Below are 14,173 nucleotides of genomic sequence, written 5' to 3'. Positions count from 1 at the left end.
GACCCTTCCTCAGAACGGTTCTGAGGAAGGGTCACCGGACCCGAAACGTTAACTCTGTTTTCTCCTCCACAGATGCTGCCAGACCTGCTGAGCTTTTCCAGCAACTTTGTTTTTGTTCCTGATTTACAGCATCTGCAGTTCTTTTGGTTTTTATTAATTTGTTGAAATTGCCAGTTTGTGGATTACATGTCTCGTGTTTTGAATATGTGACTGAAATCTGATAGTTGGAAATTCATTGCTTAATTTCTTGCTAATTTCTAGTTTCTAGAAAAGATTTTGGTGTGGATTCAGAAAATGGCTAGAGAGCTGGTTGGTTTTGTAAACTGGCCATTTTCCACTTTTGCGTATTGTAGCTTTTGTGTGTCAATCTCAGCAGCTGCCTCCAGTGCCATCACCCTCTAAGATGTCTGTCACTTTGAATTGTATTCTCTTATATATTCCTGATTTGAATCATTCCCCCACTGGTGGTCATGTCTTCAGTGTCCTTGGCCTTAAACTCTAGACTCTCGTCCCCAAACCACCTTGTTTAAGATGCTTCTTGAAACCTACCTCTGTGACAAGTTGTTTGATCAATTATTCTAATGGCACCTTATGCAATCCACTTTTTGATTGCTCCTTTGAAGTGCCTTTGAATGTTTTACTATGTTAAATGCTTTATATAGATGTAACTTGTTGCAAATGGAAGAGTTCTCATTTTATTGCAAGGTGAATGGAATATAAAAGTAGGGATGTTTTGTTGCAGTTATATATATTGTTGGTGAGGCCATGTCTGAAGTGCTATGTAACATTTTGGTCTCCTTATTTATGAAAGGATACAAATATGTTAGCAGTTCAGAGAGTTCACTCAATTGATTCCTTAGATGCTTTGGGCTGTAATCTGATAAATACAGGTATTTATCTGTAACAAGGTAGTTGCTTTCTTGTGCGACTTTGCGCTATAGAAAACTGCACAATAGAAAATCATGTTATAGGGAAATCGCTGTAGAAAATCCCAACACTGTACAGTAGAAAGTTTGTGTTATCCAAACAGTGCCCACTATTCATCAGTTGTGTTACAGCCAATTCACGTTAACAAAACACGTTATAGCAGAAATACCTGTAATGTGCAGGTGGTTCCTATATCCAATGGAGTTTAGAAAAATTAGAGGTGATCTTATTAAGGCTAAGATGCTGAGAGGATTTGACAGGTTGGATGTTAAAAGGAGATATTTCCTTTTGTAGGGGAAACTAGAACAAGGTCTCCTATTTAAGATGATGATGAAGATTTTTTTTCTGAGGATTGTGTATTTTCTGAGGGACGTGGCCCTTGTGGCTAAGGGTTCAAGGGATATGAAGAGCAAGTGGGAATGGGATACTGAAATTGCATGATCAGCCATGATCATATTGAATGGTGGTGCAGACTCGAAGGGTTGAATGGTCTGTCTTGCACCTATTTTCTATGTTTCTATTTGGAATTCTCTTCAACACAGTAGTGGAGGTAGGTCTGTTGAATACTTTTAAGACTGAAATAGAATGTTGATGAACAAATGAGTCAAAGGTTATTAAGGGTAGATGGCAATGTGGACTTGTAGCCACAGTCGGATCAGCCATGTCTTATTGAATGGCAATGCAGGATAAAGGGGCTGACTGGCCTACTCCTGATGATTTATACTTTCATATGTTGCCTTTCACCTGTTCTCTAATGTACTTGGAATTCCAGAAATCATTTGACAACATGCCACATAATAGGTTATTGTGCCAAGTGGGAGCTCATGGTGTGGGTGTAATGTAGCAGCATGGCTCGAAGATTGACTGGCAGAAAAACTGACTGTGTAAAATGGTGTAGAGCTGGATAAACACAGCAGGCCAAGCAGCATCAGAGGAGCAGGAAAGCTGACGTTTCGGGCCTAGACCCTCCTTCAGAAAATGCTGCTTGGCCTGCTGTGTTTATCCAGCTCTACACCTTGTTATCTCAGATTCTCCAGCATCTGCAGTTCCTACTATCTATGTAAAATGGTTTTGAATATCTGAAAACCTGAGAATGCAGATGCACATGGATTGAGAGAGTTGAGGCAGAAGTCTGCCGAATGGGATATAATGTGAGAAAATGTGAAATTGGTCACTTTCGCAGGGCAAATTTAAAAAAAAAAGCAGAGTACGGCATAAAAGGGAAATGTCTACAGAATTCCAAGATTTGCATGGATCTAGGTATTCTAGTGCATGACTCCTGAAAAGTTACTACAGGTATTTCTGCTATAACACGTATTTCTTTAATGTGAATTGGTTGTAACACGATTGATGAATGGTGGACACTGTTTGGATAAAGTGAACTTTCTACTGTACAGTATAGCGATTTTCTTTAACAGTTTTCCAATAACGCGATTTTCTATAGCACAATTTGCTATTGTGCAAGGTCACACTCGAACGAAACCATCGTGTTATAGGAAAAATACCTGTATGCAGGTACAGCAAGTAATTAAAGCTAATTGAATGCCATTCTTTATTACAAGATGAGTTGAATGCAAGAAGGAAGGATGCTATGTTTCAGTTACATAGGGCATTGATGAGACTACATCTTAAGTGTCATTTGCTGTTTTGATTTCATTATTTAGGAAGGATACAAATATATTGGAGGGCCACTGGATTGTTGCCTGGAATGAGTGGGTTGTCTTATCAGAAAAGATTCTACAGACTTTGTTTGTTTCCATTGGAGTTCAGAAGAGTGAGGGATAGCTTGATTGAAGTATATAACATTCTGAATGAACTTAACAAAATAGTAAGGATGCTTCATCTGTGGGTGAGTCCAGAACAAAAGACACTGTTTGAAAATTAAGGGTTGCCTTTTTAGGGCACAGCTGAGGAGAGAGTTTTTCTGAGGATTGGTCTACTTTGGAACTTCCCACTTCACGAGGCAGGGTCATTGAATATTTTAATTAGATGCTTGTTGGGCAGACAAATCAAAATTGTTGGAAATAGATGGAAATGTAGAATTCAAAATACAAACAGATCAGCAATGATCCAATGAAATAATGAAGCAGGCTCAAGGAGCTGAATGGCCTGCTTCCCCTAATTTGTATCTTTGTATGTTGTCTTGCCGTCTGAGCTCTGTCAGTGCTAATGGGAGTTGCATCAGCACAGCATTACCTTCCTCCATTTGAATTGATCAATCTGATAACCCACCACAGGGCTAATACATATATACTGGCATGGTATTTGGTCTTGTTTTCGCTAGCTGAAGCTGCAATTCAAAGCTTGTTTTCTTGATTAAAATGTCATTCTACTCATGTCTCCATTTGGTAGACCTAGCTAATCTACTAACATGTACAATAATAACAAGGCAAGCTCTATTTTGTTGGTGAACAAGTTGATGCCTTTAATGTGTAAGTAACATTTCTAGAGTTCTAGAAAAGTTGGCCCCCCTTGTCTGGATGTACTAAACATATCCCAGTCAGTCACTAGGTAAGCACTTGACACAAACAATGGCACTGAGCTTTGACTTCACTTCCATGACTATTGAAGTGGGTGAGCTGTAGAGGTTTTCACTTGGCTTTGCGTCATTAGGTGAGACACTGCAAAAAGCAGTAGATTTGATGTTTGGATTTTTGTCTTGTGTACAGAATAATGGTGAAACATGCCTGTAAAGTCTGCTGGCACAGGAAAGAAACTTGGGTATGAACTGGAAGTTGTTGATCTTTAATGCAGTCCATCACATGAGGTGTGCTATTGGGCTGGGAGGGGGAAATATCTATTCTTCCATGCATCTGTCTCTCTTCCTTCCCATGTCTTAATCTCTGACTCCAAAGCAAGGCATAGGCATGCACTGGTTGCAAAATTATCATACTTTTGCATCTACAGTAATTTTAAAAGGAAAGTAGTCATGAAATAATATTACAAAATAATTAGTTGCAAAGTCTCATTATTTTCTCCAATGTACTCTCTTACTCTCTGGAAGATGTTGAATTACAATTTTATACAGTTCAGTGGGTGTCAAGAACCCCTTTGTTTCTTGTGCAGTTCTTCTAGGAACCTACATTTTCAGCTTTGACAAGTTGTTAGACTTCTAAGGAGTATTGCGGGTGAGTCTTTAACATCCTGATGAGATTTTAAAGCAGAAGTCAGTGTTTTTCCTCTCAAAGTGGGAAACCGGGTTCACTTATTTTCCCTCATTGCCTGTACTGGGGCTACTAAGATCACTTGTGGCCTGCCTGCTATTACCTAGGTGATATCTGACAAGGTCAGGGGTCACATGTGAGACATCAGGAGAGTTGAGTTCTGCAGTCAGTAAGCAATAATGGAATGCAGAATTGAAAAGCGTTCTTTGACATAGATCATAGAGTAATAGAGCTGTACAACATGCAAACATCTGTACAGCATTGGTCCAACTCGTCCATGCCGACCAGATATCCTAAATAAATCTAGTCCTATTTGCCAGCATTTGGCCCATATTCTTCTAAACCCTTCCTATTCATATACCCATCCAGATGCCTTTTAAATGTTGTAATTGTATGAACCTCCACCACTTCTTCTGGCAGCTCATTCCATACACGCAGCACCATCTGCGTGAAAAAGTTGCCCCTTAGGTCTGTTTTAAATCTTTTCTCTCTCTCTCTCTCTCTACCCCCCCTCCCCCACCCCTTCAACCTATGCCCTCTAGTTTTGGACTCCCCCACCCCGGGAAAAGATCTTGTCTATTCACCCTATCCGTGCCCCTCATGATTTTATAAACCTCCATAAGGTCACCCTTCAGCCTCCAACGCTCCAGAGAAAATAGCCTCAGTCTATTCACTCTCTCCCTATAGCCCAAACCCTCTAATCCTGGCAACATCCTTGTAAATCTTTTTTGAATCCTATTGAGTTTTATAACATTTTTCTTATAGCAGGGAGACCAGAATTGTACCCAGCATTCCAAAAGTGGCCTAACTAATTCCTGTACAGCTGCAGCATGACCTTCCAACTCCTATACTCAATGCACTGACCAACAAAGGAAAGTGTACCAAACACCACCTTCATTATCCTGTCTGCCTGCGACTCCACTTTCAAGAAGTGCACAGTTGTCCGGTTAATTTTTTATTACCTTGAGACAAATCACATTTATATTTGTACAGAGAGAATAAATCATTTGGTTGGTATTCTTTTCCAAAATGTAAAGACAAAACCATGAATCAAAATAATCTATTTTTGTACTCATCATTTATGTACCCTGCATGTACAAACCAATAATTTTAAAATTGAGCTTCCACCACTGAAAGAAGTGTTTCAATGCTAGCATGTTGCTGGTTGAAAAATCGGGCTGAGTGATAGGAAACAGTAATGGTCAATCAGAGATAGTAGGAACTGCCGATGCCGGAGTCTGAGATAACAAGGTGTAGAGCTGGATGAACACAGCAGGCCAGGCAGCATCAGACGAGCAGGAAAGCTGACGTTTCGGGAATCTTTTTGGGCTGGAGAAAGTTTTGTCGTGGAATTCCCTAGGAGTTGGTATTGGTTCCTTTCCTTTTCCTGAAATATATTAATGATCTGGATCTTGGTGTGCAGGGAACTTCATAGCTTGCAGGTGACACAAAACTTAGAAGAACGTAAATTATAAGAAGGACGGTGTGGATCTCCAAAATGACTGCAACAAGTTGGTGGAATGGGTTGGTGCAGAAGTTGTAGATAAGATTCAGTGCAGAGAAATGTGAACTGGTGCACTTTTGGTCTGAAAATTCTTGAAAGACCATATCAAATAGAAAACAGTTTTAAAGAGTATGCAGGAACAGGGGGATCTGGGTGTGTTTGTGCACAGATGATTGAACGTGTCAAGACAAGTGGAAAGTATGGTTAAGAAAGTATATATTGTCCTTGGCTTTATTGATAGGCCCATGGAGTACAGGAGCAAGGAGGTGATGTTCAACTTGTACAAGGCACTTGCTCAACCTCACTGAGTATTGTGTATAGTTGTGGGTATCACATTATAGGAGAGACATAATTATATTGGAAACAGTGCAGAAGTGATTTACAAGAATGGTTCCAGGAATAAGAAATTTCAGTTCTGAAGAAATTGGGATGGTTCTCCTTGGAGAGAAGAAGGCTGCAAGGAGATTTGATGGACATTTTCAAAACTGGAAGTATGCTGTCTGAAGTAAATAAGAAGATGCAGTTCCCACTCACAAGAGCAACAAGAACGAAAGGGTGTGGTTTTAAATTGCTGTGCAAAAAAAAACAAGATTAGAAAAAATCTTGGTCACTTGGTGAGTATTTCGGATATGGAATGCACTACCTGGAACTGTCATGGAGACAGGCTCAATTGAGTGATTCAAGAGGGCAGTGGATAGTTATCTAAATATAAATATTGAAGAGCTGATGTGGGCAAAATGGGCCAAATGGCGGCCTCCTGTGCCATAATAATTCTGTGATTATGTGAACCATTCTGTATGACCCTCTTTGTTAAATCAAGGCTTTTGAGTTGGATAGTGTTCTGAAACAAAATCATTGTGCAGATGATAGATTGTTCCACTGTATTTTCTCCCACTTCACTTGAGTGTAGACAGTTGTTGGTGTATATGGGCGCCAACTGTGCTCTAGTACTTTGTTGGAGTGATATTTCTTCATGTAGACCCTTGAACCCGAGTGTCACCAAGCTATTCTGTCATAGTTTGCTCTGAGATCTGGAGGAGGAGTGTTACGTGGATGAATTATTGGGGCACATTGGGCTTTGTCAGAACTTGTGAAGAGTCGACTTGTATCATGAATTTTGCAGTTTGTGTTTTTGTTCTGGCAAAGAAAGAAATGTGTGCTTAATCGTGTGGTATTGTTTGTATTCACTCTGCACTGCTTGGTGTGTATTCTGTCAGTGCCTCAGGCATTTCCTAAATGTATCACCTAATCGGGATTCTACTATAGACCACCCGCCCCCCCCCCCCCCAAAATAGTCTGTGGGAAATTGAGAAACAAATTTATATGGACATCTGTTATCTGTAAGAATAATGGGGTAGTTATGGTAGGGGATTTTAACTTTCCAAACACAGACTGGGACTGCCATAGTGTTAAGGGCTTGGTTGGAGAGGAATTTGTTAGGTGTGTACAAGATAATTTTCTGACTCAGTATGTGGATGTACCTACTAGAAAATGTGCAAAACTTGACCTACTCTTGGGAAATAAGGTAGGGCAGGTGACTGGGGTACTTTAAAGTACTGGAGCACAGTTGGCATCCATGTCCACCAACAACAGTCCACACTCCAGTGAAGCGGGAGAAAATACGATGAAACAATCTATCGTCTGCACATTGGTTTTGTTTTAGAACCCTATCCAACTCAAAAGCCTTGATTTAATAAAGAGTATCATATAGAGTGGTTCACATAATCACAGAGCACTTTGGGGCCAGTGACCATAATTCTATCAGTTTTAAAAAAGTAATGGACAAGGATAGACCAGGTCTAAAAGTTAAAGTTCTAAATTGGAGGAAGGCCAATTTTGACAGTATTAGGCAAGAACTTTCAAATACTGATTGGGGGCAGATGTTTGCAGGTAAAGGGATGACTGGGAAATGGGAAGCCTTCAAAAATGAGATAACAAGGGTCCAGAGACTGTTAAGGTGAAGGGCAAGACTGGTAGGTGTAGGGAATGCTGGAGAAGGCTACAGAAATTGAGGCTTTGGTCAAGAATAAGAAGTAAACATATCTCAGATATAGACAGCAGAAATCGAGTGATTCCCTACAAGAGTATAAAGGCAGTAGGAGTATACTTAAGAGGGAATTCAGGAGGGCAAAAAGGGGACATAGCTTTGGCAAGTAGGTTTAAGGAGAATCCAAAGGGATTCTACAAATACATTAAGGACAAAAGGGTAACTAGGGAGAGAACAGGGCCCCTTAAAGATCAGCAAGGCCACCTATGTGTGGAACTGCAGGAAATGGGAGAGATACTAAATGATTATTTTGCATCCGTGTTTACTGTGGAGTAAGATATGTTAGAGGATATGAGGAAATAAATAGCGACATCTTGGAAAATGTCCATATTACAGACAAGGAGGCGCTGGACATCTTAAAACGCATAAAGGTGGATAAATCCCCTGGATCGGATCAGGTGTACCCTAGAACTCTGTGGAAAGCTAGGGAAGTGATTGCCATGCCCCTTGCTGAGATATTTGTATCATCGATAACCACACGCGAGGTGCTGGACCACTGGAGGTTGGCTAACGTGGTGCCATTATTTAAGAAAGGTGGTAAGGAAAAGCCAGGGAACTATAGGCCAGTGAGCCTGACATCGGTGGTGGGCAGTTTGTTGGAGGCAGCCCTGAGGGACAGGATTTACATGTACTTTGAAAGGCAGGGATTGATTAGAGATAGTTAACAGGCTTTGTGTGTGGATGTAACAAAGAGGATTGATGAGGGCAGAGCGGTGGACGTGATGTATATGGACTTCAGTAAGGCCTTGGAAAGGTTCTTCATGGTAGACTGGTTAGCAAGGTTAGATCACAAGGAAAAGAGGGAGGACCAGGTATTTGGCTACAGAACTGGCTCGAAGATAGAAGACAGAGGGTGGTGGTGTAGGGTTGCTTTTCAGACTGGAGGCCTGTGATCAGCGGTGTGCCACAAGGATTGGTGCTGTGTCCGCTGCTTTTCATCATTTATATAAATGATTTGAATGTGAACGTAGGAGGTATGGTCAGTAAGTTTGCAGATGACACCAAAATTGGTGGTGTAGTGGACAGCAAAGAAGGTTACCTCAGAGTACAACGGGATCTTGATCAGATGGGCCAGTGGGCTGAGGAGTGGCAGATGGAGTTTAATTCAGATAAATGTGAGATGTTGCATTTTGGAAAGGCAAATCAGAGCAGGACTTATACACTTAATTGTAAGGTCCAGGGGAGTATTGCTGAACAAAGAGGCCTTGGAGTGCAGGTTCATAGTTCCTTGAAAATGGAGCCACAGGTACACAGGCTAGTGATGAAGGCATTTGGTATGCTTGCCTTTATTGGTCAGTACATTGAGTATAGGATTTGGGAGGTCATGTTGCGGCTGTACAGGGCATTGGTTAGGCCACTATTGGAATACTGTGTGCAATTCTGGTCTCCCTGCTATAGGAAGAATATTGCGAAACTAGAAAGGGTTCAGAAAAGATTTAGAAGGATGTTGCCAGAGTTGGAGGGTTTGAGCCATAGGGAGAGGCTGAATAGGCTGGGGTTATTTTCCCTAGAGCATCAGAGGTTGAGGGGTGACCTGATAGAGGTTTATAAAATCATGAGTGGATAGGGTAAATAGACAAGGTCTGGCCTACATATGATTCCAGACCCACAGCAATGTAGTTGACTCTTAGGGATGGACAATAAATGCTGATCTAACCAGTGATGCCCACATACCATGAATTTTAAAATTTCAAGTGCCGGAAAATGCACTTTCCTGTCCAAAACTAGAGGGAATAGGTTTAAGGTGAGGGGGGAAAGATTTAAAAGGGACCATATGGGCAACTCTTTCACCCAGAAGGTGGTGCGTGTATGGAATGAGCTGCCAAAGGATGTGGTGAAGGCTGGTACAATTACAACATTTGAAAGACATCTGGATGAGTATATGAAGAGGAAGGGTTTAGAGGGATATGGGCCAAATGCTGGCAGATGGGACCAGATGTATTTGGTATGTCTGGTCGGCATGAACAAGTTGGACCCAAGGGTCTGTTTCCGCGCTGTATATCTCTATAATTCTTTCTGGAGTAAGTTGCCCGAGGCCACGTGACTTTGGTTTGCAAGTGATTGGCCTGCATTTTTGTAGTTGTAATGACAGCAAAACTGTCAGCATTTGCTGTTGTTACTCCACTCCAAGTAAAAGAAACATTGGGAGTCAACTAATATGAAATATAATGCCAGACTCTCTTCTTCCATTGAACGTTCTGTAGAAATTCCCTGAGACTGGAATCACGAATTCATAAAATCTTCCACTCAAACACTGCAGTTGTGTAAAAGCCCTTGAAAAATGTTGCACCTTTTGAATGCTTGTGATTAGATGTTAAAATGTTAAAGAACATTTCAAAATTAGATGTTAAAGAAGAACAAAATAGTGGACAAAAACACATCCCTCCCTGATGCGCTCAATGCTTTCTATGCTTGGTTTGAGCAGAATGCCAGTAGCGTGGTGTCACCTGCCCCAACAGCCCTGGATGCACCTATTCCCTCCGTCACCGCTGCAGATGTCTTCTTGACAATAAATCCAAGAAAAGCGATTGGCCCAGACAGATTTTCTAGCCGCGCGCTTTGATCCTGTGTGAAACAGCTGGCAGAGGTATTTGTTGACATCTTCAACCTCTCCTTGCTACAATCTGAAGTCCCCACTGGCTTCAATAAGACCACCGTCATCCCAGTACAAAAGAAAACACGTGCAGTGTGCCTAAATGACCACCGCCCAGTGGCTCTGACCTCGATAATCATGATGTGCTTCGGGAGGCTGGTCATGGCCCACATTAACTCTCGCCTCCCCGCTTGCCTTGATCCCTTGCAAATTACCTATCAGCAAAACAGATCAATAGTGGATGCCATTTCCCGAGCCCTAAACTCTTCCCTGGAACATCTGGATAACAAGGACACCTACGTCCGGCTTCTGCTCATCGACTACAGCTCCGCTTTCAACACTAATCCCAATGACACTAATCTCAAAACTCCGCGGCCTAGGTCTTGGCTCTGTTCTCTGCAACTGGATCCTCAGCTTCCTGATCCACAGACCACTATCAGTGAATATAGACAGAAGCACCCCTTCCACGATGATCCTCAACACTGGTGCCCTGCAAGGATGTCTTCTCAGCCCCCTACTGTACTCCCTGTACACCCATGACTGTGTAGCCAAATTCCGTACGAATGCCTTCTACAAGTTTGCTGCCGACAGCACCACGGCAGGCCGGATATCAAACAATGAGTCAGAATACAGAAAGGAGATAGAGTGCTTGGTGTCGTGGTGCAATGATAACAATCTCTCTCCTCATGTCAGCAAAGCAAAAGAACTGATCACTGACTTCAGGAAGAAAGGAGGAGAGCATGCTCCTATCTACATCAATGGAGCTGAAATGGAGAGGGTGGAGAGCGTCAAGTTCCTAGGTGTGACAACAATCAACAATCTGTCCTGGACCACCCACGGAGATATGACAGTCAAGAAGGCACAACAGCACTTCTTCTTTCTAAGGTGGCTGAGGAAATTTGGCATGTCCGTAATTCACCAATTTTTACTGATGCACCATAGAAAGCATACTATCAGGTGCATAAGGACCCGGTACAGCAACTGATCTACCCAGCACCAGAAGAAACTACAGGTGTGTGCACAGCCTTTACAATCCTGGAAGCCAACCTCTCATCCGTGGACTCCACCTACACTTCTCGTTGCTGCGGAAAAACTGCCAACATCATCGAAGACCCCTCCCACCCCGCTAATGCTCTCTTCCAACCTCTTCCATCAGGCAGAAGATACATAACCTTAGACACATGAGCCAACGGGTTCAAGAACGGCTTCTTCCCTGCTGTTATTAGACTGCTGAATGGACCTCTCTAATGTCAGTGTTGACCTTGCTTTGTGAGCCTCCTTTGCAGTCATAAACTTGTGTGCCTCGCTCTGTCTGAGCATCCTATGATCTGTATGTCCTTGTTTGCTTTGATCTGCCTGTACTGCTTGCAGAACAAAGCTTTTCACTGTACTTAGGTACATGCGACTACAATAAATCAAATCAAATCAAATCAACTAACTTCATTAGTACTGCAAAGCACACCGTCTCTTTTATGTTTGTGGCACCACAATATCTCCATAATAGAAAAAAAACTCTTGTTAAGTTTGTTTATTTTAATTTCTGTCTTAATTCAATCATCATTTATTTCAAGATGTGAAAATTTAAGGTGGAAATGAAGGGATTTAGGGATCTGCCATGTATGAATTCTTGAGCATTACCTGCTTGATGATGTTGCTGCTGCTGCTCATGGGTGACGTTTCCTTGACTTGAGAGATTCAAATTGGTGTGAGAAAGGAGAAATCCACACTGCAGAGATTGTTTGATAGTTGTGGTCACCTTTCTTTGATGTCATGAGTTTGAACCCTTGATTTTCTCATGACTACAATCTGGTCTGTTACCTTTGAACAGTTTCCTGTTTGCATTTCCAGACAGCTGAGGATGATAAAATCCTTGCAAAGCACTGTATTCAGGAAATGAGACAATGTACAATTACCTATATGTACCAATTGAAAGGGAGTCATTATTATGTCCTGATTCCGGACTCTTCCTGACTCTTGTAACATCATGACAGATAGCCTGACCCCATATTGACACATTCCTACAGATAAGACTTGAACTTAAGCCTATGTACCTTCCTACTGTGGGCCAACAATAGAATGGGAAATAATCACAACCTTTCCAAAGCCTCCCACATACTCAAATAATTATTTAAAATTAATTCACATTCCATACAGACCGTCTTCTGCAAAGCTACATGAATAATCCAGCAGCAAGTGAAAGCTAGCCCAAGGGCCCCAAGAGAAACCAAATTCATGTTTCATAAGCATTTTTCAGCAACGTTTTGTTCTCTTGTCCTGAGGATAAATAAATAAAGTGTATCAGCTGGGAATCTTGCTCTCAATTACTATCCATCAAGTAGCCTTTTGAAAAATGGATAAAGATGAAGGTGATGTGTCTTGCCCTCTAGGAGGAAGTAGTTGCTGCTATTTACTAGACTGACCTTTGAACTTGGGGCATTGGTTCTGGTATTTTAATGTCATTGGGCTTCCAGAGAAGAAAATTGTTGAGAGACATAATTGAGATTTCTGAAATGAATTGGTGAATGCAAGACTACTGAGAGTTTCAAATTAAAAGACCAGAAGTATAATTGTACTGGCACAGTGCTGTTGATCCCTTATAGAAAGCTACGGTTTTTTTTTTACAGTCATCTATTTTAAACTTACTGCTCCACCTTTCACCAATATTAGTAGATGCTGTTGTCACTGGTTCTGTCATTGATGCATTTGTGTGATGGTGTTGAGACATCGTGCAAGCACAGTGATGCACACAACTGTCATGTCAATGCATTTCCAGCTATATTCAATAATCAAAAGTTTGATTGGACTTAAATGGATTGCATGCATACAATAACTTCAGTCTGTGCATTTGCAGTCTTGTGTTTTCACTTCATTGCCTGTCCAACAATGTGTTTCTCCCAGTGTACTGCGCTTTTATTAGATCTTACAAGAAGCCAAGATATTTTTCCCTGATATGCTACTAATCTTGCTAATCCATTTAAAAATGGAATAGAATAGAATAGCCTTTATTGTCGCACATACTCGATGAGTATTGTAAAAAGCTTGTACGTTGTCAATCACAGCACCAACTTAAATACAAAAGTGCCGAGGCACAGCTTCTTTTGTTACAAGATTTGTTACAGGCATAAAATGTCCAGCATTACGTAAAGAGTTCAGTACAGCAGACCATGATGGCACTTAGTTTCCAATCCGCACCGGGCCCTGGCTCCTCGCCTCGCTGCTGACACGCGATGCCGGGAGGCTGCTGCAGGACGCTGGAATGTCCCATGCCATGCTGGGAGGCCCCTATGGGAGGAAGCCACTGAGCCATGCTGGGAGGTTGCTGTGCCAGGCTGGGAGTTGTCGCCGGAGGCTGGGGATTATCGCTCTTCGTTGCTGGAGGCCAGGACTCATCGTTAAAGGCCGGAAGTTGAAGGGAAGAAGAAGAACAAGAAGAAAAAAATCACAAGGTGAAAGAAAAGGAGAAGAGAAAGGAAAAACGAATAGTGGCCGGAATGAATGAGCTCTGGTTGGAGTGTCCTACTGTGCTGCTATTTTGTAGTCCTGACGCCCTGATTGATGGGCACAATGTCGAGAAGTAAGCCCCGATGTCATTTACAAAAAAGTTTCAACTTGGTGAATTTTTTGTATGATATTCAAACTTCCTGGAATGCATAGTTTCAAGTCAAAGTTCTGAAATCTGCTCTAGCTCTTTCCACCTGTCCCTTTTTCCCTCAACCCCAAGAATCTTTTATGGAGGTGTCAGAGTTTTCTATGATTTGGTTGATTGTGTTGAATAAAATTCATCTTTCTTAACTGGCTGTTCATTGATTGTGAACCTTGACAATGAATATCATTGAGATATTTGATGAGAAGGCCACCGGTTCCACAGTTATTCATGAGCTTGTCTTTTCCCACATGTGGACTGTGAGCATATACTGTTTGAATTGACGCAATGTAAT

At 41.7% G+C, this 14,173-nt stretch overlaps 1 protein-coding gene across 5 annotated transcripts in view; it reads left to right on the top strand.

Moving 5' to 3' along the window:
* Positions 1–14,173, top strand: part of helz (helicase with zinc finger) — a 273,419-nt gene that overhangs the window by 35,738 nt on the left and 223,508 nt on the right. The window lies entirely within an intron of this gene.

The sequence above is a fragment of the Rhincodon typus genome, chromosome 23 (genome assembly GCF_021869965.1).
Source record: "Rhincodon typus isolate 14 chromosome 23, sRhiTyp1.1, whole genome shotgun sequence".
Classification (NCBI taxonomy): Eukaryota; Metazoa; Chordata; class Chondrichthyes; order Orectolobiformes; family Rhincodontidae; genus Rhincodon; species Rhincodon typus.
The sequence above is the reverse complement of the archived record's forward strand: the minus strand, read 5'-3'. Positions and strand labels throughout refer to the sequence as shown.